This window comes from Mus caroli, unplaced genomic scaffold (genome assembly GCF_978045245.1).
Source record: "Mus caroli unplaced genomic scaffold, Mus_caroli_1 scaffold_9, whole genome shotgun sequence".
Lineage (NCBI taxonomy): Eukaryota > Metazoa > Chordata > Mammalia > Rodentia > Muridae > Mus > Mus caroli.
This window is the reverse complement of record NW_028227264.1, coordinates 94,126,875-94,143,477: the sequence shown is the minus strand read 5'-3', so window position 1 is coordinate 94,143,477 and position 16,603 is coordinate 94,126,875. Positions and strand designations below refer to the sequence as shown.

General features: G+C 42.9%; 1 pseudogene; it reads left to right on the top strand.

Annotated features, from left to right (window-relative positions):
* Positions 1 to 5,159: 5,159 nt before the first annotated feature.
* On the top strand, positions 5,160 to 16,242 carry LOC147002718 (ATP synthase F(0) complex subunit f, mitochondrial pseudogene; annotated as a pseudogene).
* Positions 16,243 to 16,603: the final 361 nt, after the last annotated feature.

The window sequence follows — 16,603 nt, the reverse complement described above, 5'->3', positions numbered from 1 at the left end:
ATAACCCCTTCCCCTGTGTCCTGCCAGCTGCTTCTCTGTGGTTCCTGCAAGCTCAGAGAGAAAAATCCCTACCTCTTACCCAGAACTCCTTCCCTAAAAAAACCTCTTCTGAGAGAGAGAGAGAGAGAGAGAGAGAGAGAGAGAGAGAGAGAGAGAGAGAGAGAGCGAGAGCGAGCTCCTCCCCTACACCCTTGGCAGGCTGAACCTAGTCACTATCATGGTGGGGTGGGGTGGGGGCTCCAATCCAAGTCAGTGGGGCTATACCTTTTCATCTTTACAGTGGGACAGATCAAGACAACCCAGCTGACTGCCTCAGGTCATAGAACAAAAAACACAAGACCTCTCCCAAGCCACAGAGGCTTTCAGAGGCACACCCAAACTATATCCCTTCAGGACACATCTAACTGCATCTGACAAATGCAATATCTATGGAAGCTTTGATATTTGACCAACAATTAGGTTTTCTATGTACGATCATCAAGTATCCTGCAACAACTCTCTCTCTGTGTAGTGAGGGCCACTGTGATGGGCAGTTTTTAACTATCCTAAGTGTTGGCTCTGGGTATGAAAAGATTCAGCCTTAAATGAAGTTTTCATAGATGGGAGCTGTACAGTCAGTCAGCTGTATTGCCACTCAGGTTTGAGATCTTTTTAAGAAATACAGTAGCTGAAGAGGATGTCAGCAGCCAGCACTATGTCAACCTTAACCGCACTCCCTGTCTTCACATGGATGTACTTATAATACTGGTTATAACCTCTCTGGAATGTTCCAACAACATCTTTAGGGGTGAAATCTGCCATCAATATCCAGCTTGGCAGCTCATCCAGTTAACTTCCGTACGTTTCTTCTCCTTTAGTGGAACAAGTGATGACACGCTGGAGTCTTATTGTTGGCAGACAGCTATACAATATCAACGAGGAATTATCTAGATCAGTTTGGCTCTATGAGCATGTCTGTGGGGGACTCTCTTGATTACTAGTTGATGTAGAAAGACAGGCACAGCTGGGCAGTGGTGGCGCACACCTTTAATCTCAGCACTTGGGAGGCAGAGGCAGGTAGATTTCTGAGTTCGAGGCCAGCCTGGTCTACAGAGTGAGTTCCAGTACAGCCAGGGCTACACAGATAAATCCTGTCTTGAAAAAAAGAAAGAAAGAGAGAGAGAGAGAGAGAGAGAGAGAGAGAGAGAGAGAGAGAGAAAGAAAGAAAGAAAGAAAGAAAGAAAGAAAGAAAGAAAGAAAGAAAGAAAGAAAGAAAGAAAGAAAGAAAGAAAGACACAGCCTACTGTGGGCAGCACCATTCCCTAGGCTGGGACCTGACAGGTGTGAGTCAAGCAGATGGCACCAAGCAAGCAAGCATCTCAGCTATGGAGGAGATGACTTAAGCTTCTGCCTTGACTTCCTTGCAATAATGGCCCATAACTTGGAAAGCCAAATATACCCTTTCCCACTTCCTCTTCTGGGTTGCTTTTTGCGGGAGTATTTGTTGCAGCAACATAAATGAAACTGTAAGAACCACCATCTTTTCCTGCCCTCCCAACCAGTAACTTTCTAACCAAGTCCTCTGCTTCTTTTTATAGAATAGCAAAATGATCTTTTGAAATTAAAAATCAGATGATGTAGCCCAAGAAAGAGTGGCTCTGTGGTGAAGAGCACTGGATGTTCTGGAAGACCCAGGTTCAAGTCTCAGAACCCACGTGGTAGCTCACTGCTGTGTGTAATTCCAGTTTCAGGGGACCTGGCACCCTCTTCTGACCTCCACAGGCACTGACACACATGGAGCATATAGATACCAAATGCCCATACAAATAACTAAGTAATTTACCATGCTAGCTTGGGGGCCTCCAACGGCTTCCCATCAGTCTTAGAATACAATTTGTAATTCTGACTCCTCCTTCCTTCTCTTTCTTTCTTTCTTTCTTTCTTTCTTTCTTTCTTTCTTTCTTTCTTTCTTTCTTTCTTTCTTTCTTTCTTTCTTTCTTTTTCTTCCTTCCTTCCTTCCTTCCTTCCTTCCTTCCTTCCTTCCTTCCTTCCTTTTTTTCTGCTCCATGTTTCTGTGACTGCCCCCCTTCCATCTTCTGTTCCTCCCCTCAGGCATACCAGGATGTTTTTATTTTTATTTTGAAGTATGTACTGTCTGAAGATTCTCTCAGATCATCTTTCTAGCTGGCTCTTTTTCACTCTTTCAAAATTCTCTTTAGACATCTACTTGAATAACAGCTTAAGTTCTGGGAGGATCATTTCTTGACTTCTAAATTTTTATAGTGTATTGTGGGTGTCTATGTGTATGCCTGTTTATGTGTGTATGCATGTATGTGTATGGAAGCATGTGTACAAGTGTGCACATGTATGTGGAGACCTTAATCACTTCAATGGCTTTTTTTATATGATATATATATATATATATATATATATATATCTTTATTAGTTTTTTCGAAGTGTCTAACAGTTGTAGTTGGATTAATTCTCCCCTCTTCCACTTCCCAACTCCTTCCAGATTCACCTCCATCCCTTCCCAACTTCAAGTCCTTTTAAAAAAATAACCCCAGCCGGGCGTGGTAGCGCATGCCTTTAATCCCAGCACTCAGGAGGCAGAGGCAGGTGAATTTCTGAGCTCGAGGCCAGCCTGGTCTACAAAGTGAGTTCCAGGACAGCCAGGGCTACACAGAGAAACCCTGTCTCGAAAAACCAAAAGAAGTAAAAAAATAAAAAAATAGCCTGCTGAATCCAATTTATACTGCTCATATTCTCATGGGTAGGGGGCCATTCACTGAAGTGTAGTCAACATACCAGAGGCTATATTCCCCTAAAGAAAGCCGACTCTCCCCGCTTCACCTCCAACTTATTTGTTTACACAGGGTCTCTCACTGAACCTAGAGGTCACTGGTTCTGCTAGGCAGATTGTTAGTCAGCAAGCCGTAGGAATTCTCTTGTCTCTGTATCTCAAGCTGTGGGGTTGCAGGTGTGTGCCGCCACTCCGAGCTTCATATGTATCCACTGGATACCTGAGCTCAAGCCGTCAGTCTTGGACATAGGACATCTCACTGACTGATCTATCTTTCCAGTCTAGACCTTAACACTGATAGTGATTCCATGTATGTTGGTTTTGCAAAAACATTTCTTAAAATGTATATCCAGATACATTAAATTATTATCACCCATAAGCTTTTTTTAAAGAAAAGGACTTCAAGGGGGCTGGAGAGATGGCTCAGGGGTTGCGAGCACTGGCTGTTCTTCCAGAGGTTCTGAGTTCAACTACCAGCAACCACATGGTGACTCATAACCATCTCTAATGCAATCAGGTGCCCTCTTCTGGCATGCGGGCATACATGCAGACAGAACACTATACTTAATAAATAAAATACATCCAAAAACAACAACAAAAGGGAATTGAAGAGTTGTCTCAGTGTATGAGAGCAGGCTCTGAGAAGTAGGCGATCCCTGGGATGCTTCTGCCTGGGCTGTACGCTTCATCTGGCGTTCCTCCTGTTGACACTCTCAGAACATCCTTGTTTCCTCTTAGCAGCACTGCCTTGGGTCTGACTTTATCCTGTCTCTCCCCCCTGCTAGTATGAAGTGCTGTGGGGCTAAGGAAGCTGACCTCTTTCATTCCTACGTGTTTAAGCTGGGCAATATGTGGAAGGCACTTAATAAGTAGGTGCTCCTACTCATTGAAGAAGGGAACGGGGGAAGGGTTTGGCAGAGTGAACCCCGTTTAGAGCCAAGAATGTTTTATTCCAAAAGTGCTTTTCACTGGCCTCCTACGTGTGGAGTTTAGGACATGCTGCTCCAAAGTCCAGCATCCTAGCATTTGAGGAAAACTGTACAACAATGATAGTAACTCCATCTTCCCCTCAACCTTCTCCCTGAAAACAGGCCATAGAATCTATCTCAGAGGTGCCCACCTTATCCCAGAGAAAAGGAATGCCCTATATCCAAAGATTTGGAGACACAAAGAATCTAAACAGACTTTGCTAAGTATTACTCCTATCAATTATATTAGATGATGTTCTTTTAGCCTGTGACATTTCTACACAATCACCCCCTGTGGGAAGCCACATGTGCCATTGCAGAGTGGCAGTTGGCTACTGCTGACCACCACGCATACATAGGCAGTAAAGTTCTTTTGCCAAGATGAGGTTTTGAGAGTTAACCAATCAGATGAAAGAGCAGTTAACCAATCAGATGTAGGCATGCAAATGAAGTCATAAGAATAACCCAAGCACAACCAATCCGGGTGTGAGACACGCCTCTCCTAGGCCTATATAAGCAGCACCAGTTCTGGGCTTGGGGTCTCTTCGCCTCTGCAATCAAGCTCTCCCAATAAATGTGTGCAGAAGGATCCTGTTGAAGAGTCATTCTTGCTGGTGAGCCAGGGTGTGCTCAAGAACCCCCACTTCCCCCAACATCTAAGCACAGTAATCTACAGGTTTCTCTCTCTCTTTGGGGTTTTTAGGTCCAAAGCCTCCCAGGTGTGGTGAAGTTTCTGGTGCATGAATTTGCATGCTTGACTTTTGTTAATCTATCTTCTGTGAAGGGTGTCTAAGTCACATATCAAGCAATGGGTGAAGAGGGGGAAAAGGATCTATTTGCCCCTACCTAATAATCCAGTGCTCCAAGATGATTTCTAGTTTTGTTACTTTAATTGTAGGCTGATTCTTGAATCCAAAAAAAAAACCAAAGAAGCCACCTGAGTGTCAGCCCGGGTTGAAAGAAAATACATTGTCAAAGAATGAAGTTAAACAAGCAAATGTTTTTTCCCTACAAACATTCTTAGCATTGGGACTGAGAAAAGAAAGAGAATGCTATGTTCAGCTTCGATTGATTTTGTACCCTTAACAACAAAAGAACACAAAATAGTCCTTCTCACATCTTTCCCACCAAATACCAAGTTGCCCTTAATCTTAAGTGGCTGCTTTTAAGCAAAGCACACAACCCTACAATGTTAACACTGGAGCTTAGGCTAGCCGGGCCACAGCATGGTACCCAAACAACGAATGAGGAAATTGATGAAGTTAGAAAGTGACACAGGATAAACTCAAACTCAGCAACCAGATGCAAAAGGCCACCCGATAAGACTGATGGTCGCTCATCCACAAGGGAACCATGCTAACCCCGTGTTGGCTGGGATGCTCAATTGGTTCATAGGGAGAGGAAAAGTCATGACGGTGCAGACATTTTCCTCTGGAGAATATAGTTCTACATTTTACACATTTCTGAAAGGTTTGAATCTCAAATCTCTCACTCTGCTTCTGGCACGCAGAAGAAGTATGCCAAGGCCCAAGAGAAATAAATTGTTATAATTTGCATGTTAGTTGGCTTTCAGTAGGCTTGGCTCCTGAGCCTTTTAAATGTCAAGAATTTTAGCATTCAAACACTTAGCTTTCAACACCCTAGAAACTTGCAATGCTAATGTTTTTGTTTTGTATTTAACTAACAATTTGCTGACTGAAGGCTTTCATCTTCGCAACACTTAAATTCCTAATAAGTAAAAAACCTCGCAGGGGGGTTGAAGGGTTTGGACCATAATGATAGACTAAAAACTAAATGTACTCTTGACCTTTGTACTGACTGACTGTGACCTTGCAAAGCGGATTTATCTTCAAGCAGTTTCACTTTTCTTCATTATAAAAGCTTTAAAAAAAATTACATTATTTGAAGATGACTGGAGACAATGGACAAGCCCAGTGTGGGCTATTTGTAGATGTACTTATATCAAGTCCAATTATGTAAATGCTATTTTTAAACATCTTTCTAATTCTGTGCTGCACGATTTCTAAGTTTCATAGAGGGAAAACAAAATTTAATTTGATACTCTGTCAGAAATCTAATATTACATCCACAGTTTCCTTTCAATTATTGGAGGGAAAGAGCCTCCGAGAAATTGAAATAATAAAATCTCCAGAGTTAATTCTTTTCTCTCTACAGAACCATCCCTCTCAACTCTGCAAAGCTTTCTTTACTTGATACTCTGCTTTCAGACCTCTGCTGTGGCCTCCCTTCCCCCAGCCTGGAACCTGCTTGCTCAAGGGTGGAGCTACGTGCTCATTCGTCCTGCCACGCCCACTGCTGGAACCTGCCTTTGCTGCCTGGAGGCACACACGTGTTCGTCCTGCTACTGGACCCTGAGTTACTTGGCGGGATATTGGGTTCCCTCCCCCTTCCTTTATAACTGAGTGTCTGGAAATAGTAAAATTGAGCCTTGATCAGAACTTGTTGTCTTGGCTCCATTGTTTCTTCTGCCCCGTCTAGATTCCTCTCTTTTCAGCGAACTGCCATTCTCAGTTGAACCGTTCGTGTTGTGGACTGCGGGCAGGCCGCAACACTCTGCCTTTAGATCTCTATAAACACTACAATTTTATGTATGGAGATAATTTATATCAGACGATATGTAGGTACCATCATTAAATCAAAACTACATAATTTCTCCAGTAAGCAATGCAATCTAAATTAGATAACCCTTTTGTTGTTTTGTAAGCATAAAAACTAAAATTCGAAAATATTTGAAAATTAAAGTACTTATAGGAGAAGAAGTAATTGACTGTCGAAAAGCAGAAAAAGAAAGAAAAAAAATACTGTCAGGGAAATCTGAGAGAGAGAAGAGGCTGTCTCCAAATCAGGCTCTCTGGCCAAGTTGTGAATGTGAAATTTCTAATAAACAGCAGACCCAAGGAATCCAGAAGTCTATAACTGTAGTTCAAGTGGACAAGTGATAAGACATGAAAGAAGAAAGAGGAAAGATATTCCCAAGAAGCAGGCGTGATGACACTTGACTTTTATCTTAGTACCAGGAGTCAGAGTCAGGTAGATTTCTTAGTCTGTGACCAGAGTGGTCTACAGATTAAGTTCCAGGCCTGGTCAGGTTATGTAACGACACCACTTAGCAAGAAACAATATTTTTCCCAAAGATACTAACAGCTAATACGTTGTTATCTGTTAACAGATAGTACTTTATGTTACACAATATATCTACCTTTATATAACCAATGTTTGTACACATCTAATACAATTTGTAACCATTGTGCTAAATCGTTTTTTTTTTTTTTTTTTTTTTTTTAGCTTTTAATACTGGCTAAGGTCTAATAAAATAAAATATTTGTTCACATGCTGCGAATGGTAGTATAAATTAGTAACGCCTTTGTGAGGAGCAGTTTGGCAAAACCATTCACAAACGTAAAGCTGTACTTGGACAGCATGATAGCACACAAAGATACATGGAACATCAAATGTCAGGGGGACTGTAAAGATACTGGAACACTGTAAACTGTTAATGAGCAAGGAAGCTGACACAGCCACTTTGAAAAGGGCTTTGGCATTATCTAGTGGTTCTACTGATGTATGTGTCATATGGTCCAGCACTTCTACTCATGGGCATGCGGCCTAGTTTGTTTTCTGTTTCTGTGATGAAACACTGATCAAAGAGCAACTTGGATAAGAGAAGAATAGCTTCGGCTCACATGTGCTAATCACCACTGATCACAGAGGGAAGGCAGGGCAGGAACTCAAGCAGAGGCCGTGGAGAGATGCTGCTGATTGGCTTGTTTGTGTTTTACTTACCTTGCTTTTTCCATAGACCCCAGGATCATCTGCCCAGGGGTGGCCACACACACAGTAGGCTGGGCCCTCCTCCATTAATCATTTTCAAGAAAATGGCCACAGACATGCCCATAGGCCAGTCTGATGGTGGCAATCTCCTCAACTGATGTGCCATCTTCCCAGGTGACTCTAGCTTGGGGGGGTAAGTTGATGAACAAACTAACCAGTGTTGCATGCATTCAAGAAAAGCTCTTACACGTTCATATCTACATCATCTGTAAGCTCAAAAAGAGCAGAAACAATCCCAGTTGTCCACCAACGATCCAAAAGACAGTGAAGACCACGGGGAAAGCAATGTAGTATTACCACACACAATGACATGTGCATTTCATGAAGATTGTACTGTGAGGAAAAAGCACATTTGCAAAATAAGATATACAGAATTATTCCAATCCCAAAATTGTTTTTTTTGGGGGGTGGGTAAACAAATATATATAATAAACCTAAAAGTAGTGGAATAATAGATAGCAGTTGCTAAGGAGAAGATAATGCTATGCAGAGCCACATAGGAGACTTCAACAGCAGCAATGTCTTCTTCCTTTAGCTTTGTGCTAAGTATTATTCCTGGATATCTCCTTACCAGTACTTAGGCGATTGGGTTTATTTAATGTCCAGTATCGTGAGAAGATATTGGGGAGCTATCACTCCCCCAAAAGACCACCTGAGGGAGTTCAGTGATATGAAAGGGCTTTTCTATGTGAGGGAAAGGGGATGCAGGATCAATAGATAGAATGATGACATACTAGGAAGAAGACCTTTAGCATCAGGGCACATATCCATTCATCCCCAAACCCAGCCAGAACATACAACCAACCTCAACCCCTGGGACTTGTTTCTATAACTCTGGACAAACATATTATTTGTCCACAGATTAAGCCTCACAGTAATTTCTATGCATTGTGTTAATGCCTATGACTGAAGAGAAAAAAAAAAAACCTATTATGTTGTGATGTTACATGCAGGTGTCCAAATGTTCTGATTTTTTTTTTTAATTCTAGAGGAAGATTATTTAGCAATTAACATTTCATTTAGGTGCAGCTTCTCTTCAGAACTTAGACTCTGGGCAGAGGGAGAATAAGTAACTGCAAATGGAAATTCCTAAAGGGGTAGCCATTGCTACCGTGTTTGACCTTGCTGGATATCATGATCGATATACTGTAGTACTAGCAGAGGCCTGAGTTAGATTGAAGGGATATGGGAATTCAGTGTTTCGTTAAAGTGAAAATTGGAAAAAAAAAATTACATTGTTAACACAGTTCATGTCAAATGATTGTGCCCCCTTTACTCAGATGTATTATGGAGTGGGTATTGTCTGACCTGGGAGTAGTTCCTTTTTCTAGTACGGTAAAACAGAAGTCATTACCTATCAAACGCTATTGATTAGACCTGAAAAATATGAACCAGTGACATTGCCCAATCCCACAGCGGATGGTCATTAAAAACAGTGTAAGATCTCCGTCGGATATGAAGGGCTGCCAATTCACTGATACGTTAGAAACCTGGCATCTGGTTAGTTTATTCAGATTTTAGAGAACATGTGTCCTTTGGAAATATTCCTAGTTCCTATTCATTAAAAAAAATTCCAAAAGAATTTGAATTTGAATGAGGCATAAACAGTGACAAGCTATGTTTGAATCTGAAATTTTACTGTTTCTCTACGGTGCTGAGTCCTTACGATGTGCACTGAGACATGATTTTGTAGATGTCATATCTACATGTAATAAGCATGTGCCTTAGTTAGGGTACCCACTGCTGTGAAGAGATAGACACCATGACCACAGCCACTCTTATAAAGGAAAATATTTAATTGTAGCTGGCTTACCATACAGAATTTTAGTTCCTTATCATCATGGCAGGAAATATGGCGGCGGGCAAGCAGACACGGTGCTAGAGAAGGAGCTAAGAGTCCTACTTCTGGATCCATAGGCAGCAGAAGTGACTGCCCGCTAGGACTAACCTGAGCACGTAAGACCTCAAAGCCCACCTCCACAGTGACACACTTCCTCCAACGAAGCCACACCTACTCCAGCAAGGCCACACCCACTCCAGCAAGGCCACACCTACTCCAGCGAGGCCACACCCACTCCAGCAAGGCCACACCTCCTAATAGTGCCACTCCTTATGTGCCAAGTATTCAAACACATGAGCCCGTGGGAGCCATTCCCATTCAGACCACCACATCAGGTACTGTAGAAGTCGTGCTTACACAGACAGGAACATGGGGACCAAAGCCTGTCAGTACCACCCAGCAATGACCACTGGGATTTTAGACTTATCATTTTCACTTGAGAGAAAAATAGCTTGCAGCTGGACTCTAACTGGATAGGGGAGCATAAAATAAGCCTTCAACTAGAATTACTGTCATCTCTTGAATGACATAGAGAAACACTTGAAAAAGTAAGGAAGTACCCCAGATAATTCCTTAATAAAGTAGGCAAAAACATGCTACCAGAGAAGCACAGAGAAACTTCCTCCTCTCATGTAAGTACATTCTCTTCTTTCCCCTCAGGGCTGACCTTAGAACAACCTGAGTAGCCTTCCAATACAATAACAGGATGGGTGGTGTGTGTGTAGAGCTCTCTATTAACCACCAAAGGGTTTATGGATAGCAGTTGGCCTAAAGAAGTGTGACTTGAGTTTCCAAATTGGCATCGTGTCCTCTGTTCCGGTCACTTTCTAGCACTTTCTGTACTTGCATCTACCACCTGCTGTGAAAATCGCAGGCCACAGTAAGTATTTCTCCCCATCCAGAACCATCTGTAGTTCCCAGAGCTCCTACTTGATATGCGTGACTTACCGCCTGTGTGTGTCGGGGAGATTTCACAGGGAACCTACCTCTTAGCCAACAGCAGGCTCTGCCTTTCTTATTAGCAGATGCGACAGTCATTGATGGCATTTTGTCCAACAGAGGAGGGTCCAAAGGGAGGGTGTCTGGATCCCAGTGCAATGCTTCTGTTTCCATTTATCTCCTCTGCACAGAAGAACTGCCAGAAGTGGACCGAATCTGCCCTTACCACTTCCCGCGCAAAACAAAAATGCAAGAAAAAAAAAAGATGAACAAACAAACCTCTCACTCTGGAAGCGTCAGTGTGTCATTGTGTGTCACACAGTACACCCTTTTGCCCAAACTTTACTTGCAGAAGTTCATTCTAATGAGTCCTGGGTCTAGTTTGAGGGCTCTGACTTCTGCAACGCTATCAATATCGGAACCTCATTGAGACTCCTCTCTGATATCCTGTTGTTGCCCTGTGTCATGAAGCTCCTGCAGCTTTGGGTCTGCAGGAATGGCCTCTTCACACGATCTGGTTCATAGATGGGATAGATGTTGAGGTGGGCCAACTCAAAGCCGTGGATATGGGCCTGGGTTCTCCTGGGTTCTGCCAGTTCTCCTGCACCTGAGCTACCAGGGTTAGCTCTCCCACTTTGCCCAGGAGGGGGAGTGGGTAGACCAGTTCTCCTGGGCTCAAGCCATAGGGGCCAGTTTTTCTGCACTCATGCCAATAGGCCAGCTCTACTGTGCTGCCAGGGAAGGAATTGTAGCCACCAAGGGGCAGAATAAGAGGTGGGGATAGGTGTAGGGCCAGCTCTCTCTTGCTCAAGACCTTGGTCCAGTCACTCCAACCATACCCTCCACACACACACCAGGGCCAGCCTCTCTTTCTGAAAGAAACGTTTTCCAGTGTGCATCACTATGTTTCTATTTTAATGTTTCACATTAATAAGCCCCCATAATGATTTCTATTGGACTGTTCCCTATATGGACACATTGAGGCTATTAATTATATAAATCATATATAACCATATAAATAAACTTAGACAGCTTTGGTCAAAGATCAGGTGGTGAATTGTGTGGCAAAGAAACATTTAAAAGGGACAGGGATGGACCTTCCACAAAGAGAGACTTGAGAGAAGAGCACATGCTCTGGCTTTGAGGAGGAAGTGTTCCATGTTTGCCACATCAGAAATAGAAACATCTGTCAGAGTGGCTGGAGTTCTGCAATCAGGGAGGAATCCAAGGATAAAGAGGCACCTGGGAGCCTATGGCATTCACACTCAGCTCACACTCATTTTCTTCATTTACATTTCCCTCCCCCCCACACACACACACTTCTTGGCCCTGGTGTTCTCCTGTACTGAGGCATATAAAGTTTGCAAGACTGATGGACCTCTCTTTCCACTGATGGCTGACTAGGCCATCTTCTGATACATATGCAGCTAGAAACAAGAGCTCTGGGGGGGGGGGTTACTGGTTAGTTCATATTGTTGTTCCACCTATAGGGTTGTAGACCCCTTTAGCTCCTTGGGTACTTTATCTAGCTCCTCCATTAGGGACCCTGTGATCCATCCAATAGCTGACTGTGAGCATCCACTTCTGTGTTTACTAGGCCCCAGCATAGCCTCACAAGAGACAGTTATATCTGGGTCCTTCCAGCAAAATATTGCTAGTGTATGCAATGGTGGTTTGGAGGCTGATTATGGGATAGATCCCTGGGTATGGCAGTCTCTAGATGGTCCATCCTTTCATCTCAGCTCCAAACTTTGTCTCTGTAACTCCTTCCATGGGTGTTTTGTTCCCAATTCTAAGAAGGGGCAAAGTGTCCACATTTTGGTCTTCATTCTTCTTGAGTTTCATGTGTTTTGCAGATTGTATGTTGTATCTTGGGTATTCTAAGTTTCTGGGCTAATATCCACTTATCAGTGAGTACATATCATATGAGTTCTTTTGTGATTGGGTTACCTCACTCAGGATGATGCCCTCTGTACTGGCTATTTTTGTGTCAACTTGACACAGCTGAGTTATCACAGAGAAAGGAGCTTCAGTTGAGGAAATGCCTCCATGAGATCCAACTGTAAGGCATTTTCTCAATTAGTGACCAAGGGGGAAAGGCCCCTTGTGGGTGGGACCATCCCTGGGCTGGTAGTCTTGGGTTCTATAAGAGAGTAGGCTGAGCAAGCCAGGGGAGGCAAGCCAATAAAGAACATCCCTCCATGGCCTCTGTATCAGCTCCTGCTCCCTGACCTGTCTGAGTTCCAGTCCTGACTTCCTTTGGTGATGAACAGCAGCATGGAAGTGTAAGCCGAATAAACCCTTTCCTCCCCAACTTGCTTCTTGGTCATGATGTTTGTGCAGGAATAGAAACCCTAACTAAAACACCCTCCAGGTCAATCCATTTGCCTAGGAATTTCATAAATTCATTGTTTTTAATAGCTGAGTAGTACTCCATTGTGTAAATGTACCACATTTTCTGTATCCATTCCTCTGTTGAGGGACATCTGGGTTCTTTCCAGCTTCTGGCTATTATAAATAAGGCTGCTATGAACATAGTGGAGCATGTGTCCTTCTTACCAATTGGCACATCTTCTGGATATATGCCCAGGAGAGGTATTGCGGGATCCTCCGGTAGTACTATGTCCAATTTTCTGAGGAACCGCCAGACTGATTTCCAGAGTGGTTGTACAAGCTTGCAATCCCACCAACAATGGAGGAGTGTTCCTCTTTCTCCACATCCTTGCCAGCATCTGCTGTCACCTGAATTTTTGATCTTAGCCATTCTGACTAGTGTGAGGTGGAATCTGAAGGTTGCATTGATTTGCATTTCCCTGATGATTAAGGATGCTGAACATTTTTTCAGGTGCTTCTCAGCCATTCAGTATTCCTCAGGTGAGAATTCTTTGTTTAGCTCTGAGCCTCATTTTAATGGGGTTATTTGATTTTCTGGGGTCCAGCTCACACTCATTTTTAACAGATACTCTGTGTGAGTGCCATAGTTTTAGGTTAAGTTCATAGGAATTAAATGGCCCAGTGGTACAGAGTTTGTAATGTCCATGCGAGACCGTAGGCTCAATCCAAGGTACCATAAAGAAAATTATTCTTTAGTATTTCAATAGGCATTTCCTGTTTGCCTTCTACCTAGGTCTTAGCAGTTACCGCCTTACCAATAATGTGCTATTTGCAATTATTAAATCCCGGAATTTCCCAGTCTGATATTTGGAAAAATAAAATGGCTGTGGTATGCATGTCCTTTATTATAAACAAGGTTGAGCAATTATCTGTAAACTTTAGAGCCATTAGGATTTCTTCATTTTGCCTATTTTCCTATTTGGTTGACAGTTCTTTTGTGGTTCCTCATTATGTTATAGCCAGGTGAGAAACTTACAGGCCAGCACACATAAAACACCAAATGAGCATCCTCTCTTTGAACCAGCTTCCAGGAGCAGAATCTTTCTAGAAACAAATCTCAGTCCCCAAAGCTCAGGGAAACAGCATTTATAAAGGGAAAAACCACAGTGATGTTGTTGTTGGGCGTAGGTCAAGGGAACCGTGGAGCATTTGCTTTGATTTTCCATCTAGGTCATGGTCATGGTCATGGAAAGACCAAATGTGCCTGCCAAGATGGCATGGGAGATCAGGCAGGTAGCAGGAAAAGCATCCTAGCAGACACAAAATAAGATCAAGACAAGATAGCCTTACCTCGGTCTCTTCAGTATGCAGAATGACTCATTTTCATCTATGACTGAATAACAGTTTGTGAAAATCCCCCTGGCTGCTGTGTAAAGCAGGAGGCAAGCCCATTGGAAAGCTACACACTACTCACGCTGAAGGAAAGTCAGGCTGGCTTTAAAAATGCAGAAGCAGGGCCAGGTGTGGTGACCTACTGCTTTAATTCCAGCAGTCCAGGGGTAGATAGAGGTAGGCAGAAGTGGGGAGAGTCAGTTTTCTTTAGGGGTATATAGCCCCTGGTAGGTTGACTACACTTCAATGAATGGCCCCCTACCCATGAGAATATGAGCAGTATGAATTGGATTCAGCAGGTTATTTTTAAAAAGAACTTGAAGTTGGGAAGGGATGGAGGTGAATTTGGAAGGAGTTAGGAAGTGGAGGAGGGGTGAATTAATCAAACTATAATTGTTAGACACTTTGAAAAAACTAATATATATATATAATGATATATATTAAATGATACACACACACACACACACACACACACACACACATATATATATAAGCCATTGAAGTAATTAAGGCCTCCACATACATGTGCACACTTATGCACATGCACCCATGCACATATATGCATATACACATAAAAATGCATATACACAGACCCACACACATAAACTATATAAAAAATTTAGAAGTCAAGAAATGACCCTCCCAGAACTTAGATGTTATTTAAGTAGATGTCTAAGGAGAAACTTGAAAGTGTGAAAAGAAGCCAGCTAGAAAGATGATCTAAGAGAATCTTGAGACAGTCATACTTCAAAATAAAAATAAAAACATCTTGATATGCTTGAGGGGAGAAACAGAATGCATTAAGCTGGAAGATGAAAGAGTGTCAGTCATAGAAACATGGAGCAGAAAAAAAGGAAGGAGGGAAGAAAGGAAGGGAGGAAGGGAGGAGGGAAGATGGAGAAGGAAGGAAGAGTCAGAATTACAAATTGTATTCTAAGACTGATGGGAAGCCGTTGGAGGCCCCCAAGCTAGCATGGTAAATTATTTTGTTATTTGTATGGGCATTTGGTATTTATGTGCTCCATGTGTGTCAGTGCCTGTGGAGGTCAGAAGAGGGTGCCAGGTCCCCTGAAACTGGAATTACACACAGCAGTGAGCTACCACGTGGGTTCTGAGACTTGAACCTGGGTCTTCCAGAACATCCAGTGCTCTTCACCACAGAGCCACTCTTTCTTGGGTTACATCATCTGATTTTTAATTTCAAAAGATCATTTTGCTATTCTATAAAAAGAAGCAGAGGACTTGGTTAGAAAGTTACTGGTTGGGAGGGCAGGAAAAGATGGTGGTTCTTACAGTTTCATTTATGTTGCTGCAACAAATACTCCCGCAAAAAGCAACCCAGAAGAGGAAAGGGGAAAGGGTATGTTTGGCTTTCCAAGTTATGGGCCATTATTGCAAGGAAGTCAAGGCAGAAGCTTAAGTCATCTCCTCCATAGCTGAGAGCAGAGAATAAACACAGGGATGCTTGCTTGCTTGCTGCCATCTGCTTGACTCAATTTCTTGACTCATACAGATCAGGTCCCAGCCCAGGGAATGGAGCTGCCCACAGTGCACTGTTTCTGTCTTTCTTCATCAACAAGCAATCAAGACAGTCCCATACAGACATCTCATAGAGCCAACCTGACCTAGATAAATCCCTTTTTTTTTTTTTTCTGAGACAGGGTTTCTCTGTAGAGCCCTGGCTGTCCTGGAACTCACTATGTAGACCAGGCTGGCCTCGAACTCAGAAATCTGCCTGCCTCTTCCTCCCAAGTGCTGGTATTAAAGGCATGTGCCACCACTGCCCAGCTGATAATTCCTTCTTGATATTGTATATCTGTCTGCCAACAATAAGACTCCAGCGTGTCATCACTTGTTCCACTAAAGGAGAAGAAACATACAGAAGTTAACTGGAAGAGCTGCCAAGCTGGATATTGATGACAGATTTCACCCCTAAAGATGTTGTTGGAACATTCCAGAGAGGTTATAACCAGTATTATAAGTACATCCATGTGAAGACAGGGAGCGCGGTTAAGGTTGACATAGTGCTGGCTGCTGACATCCTCTTCAGCTGCTGTATTTCTTAAAAAGATCTCAAACTTGAGTGGCAATATAAATACCAGTGCAGAGGAGTCGGAATGGAGGGCACTGTGTGACTGACTGTACAGCTCCCATCTATGAAAACTTCAGTTAAGGCTGAATCTTTCCATACCCAGAGCCAATGCTTGTGATAGTTAAAAACTACCCACCACAGTGGCCCTCACTGCACATAGAGATAGTTGTTACAGGATATTTGATGATCGTACATAGAAAACCTACTTGTTAGCCAAATATCAAAGCTTCCATAGATATTGCATTTGTCAGATGCAGTTAGATGTGTCCTGAAAGGATATAGTTTGGGTGTGCCTCTGAAAGCCTCTGTGGCTTGGGAGAGGTCTTGTGTTCTTTGTTCTATAACCTGAGGCTGTCAGCTGGGTTGTCTTGATCTGTCCCACTGTAAAGGTGAAAAGGTGCGGC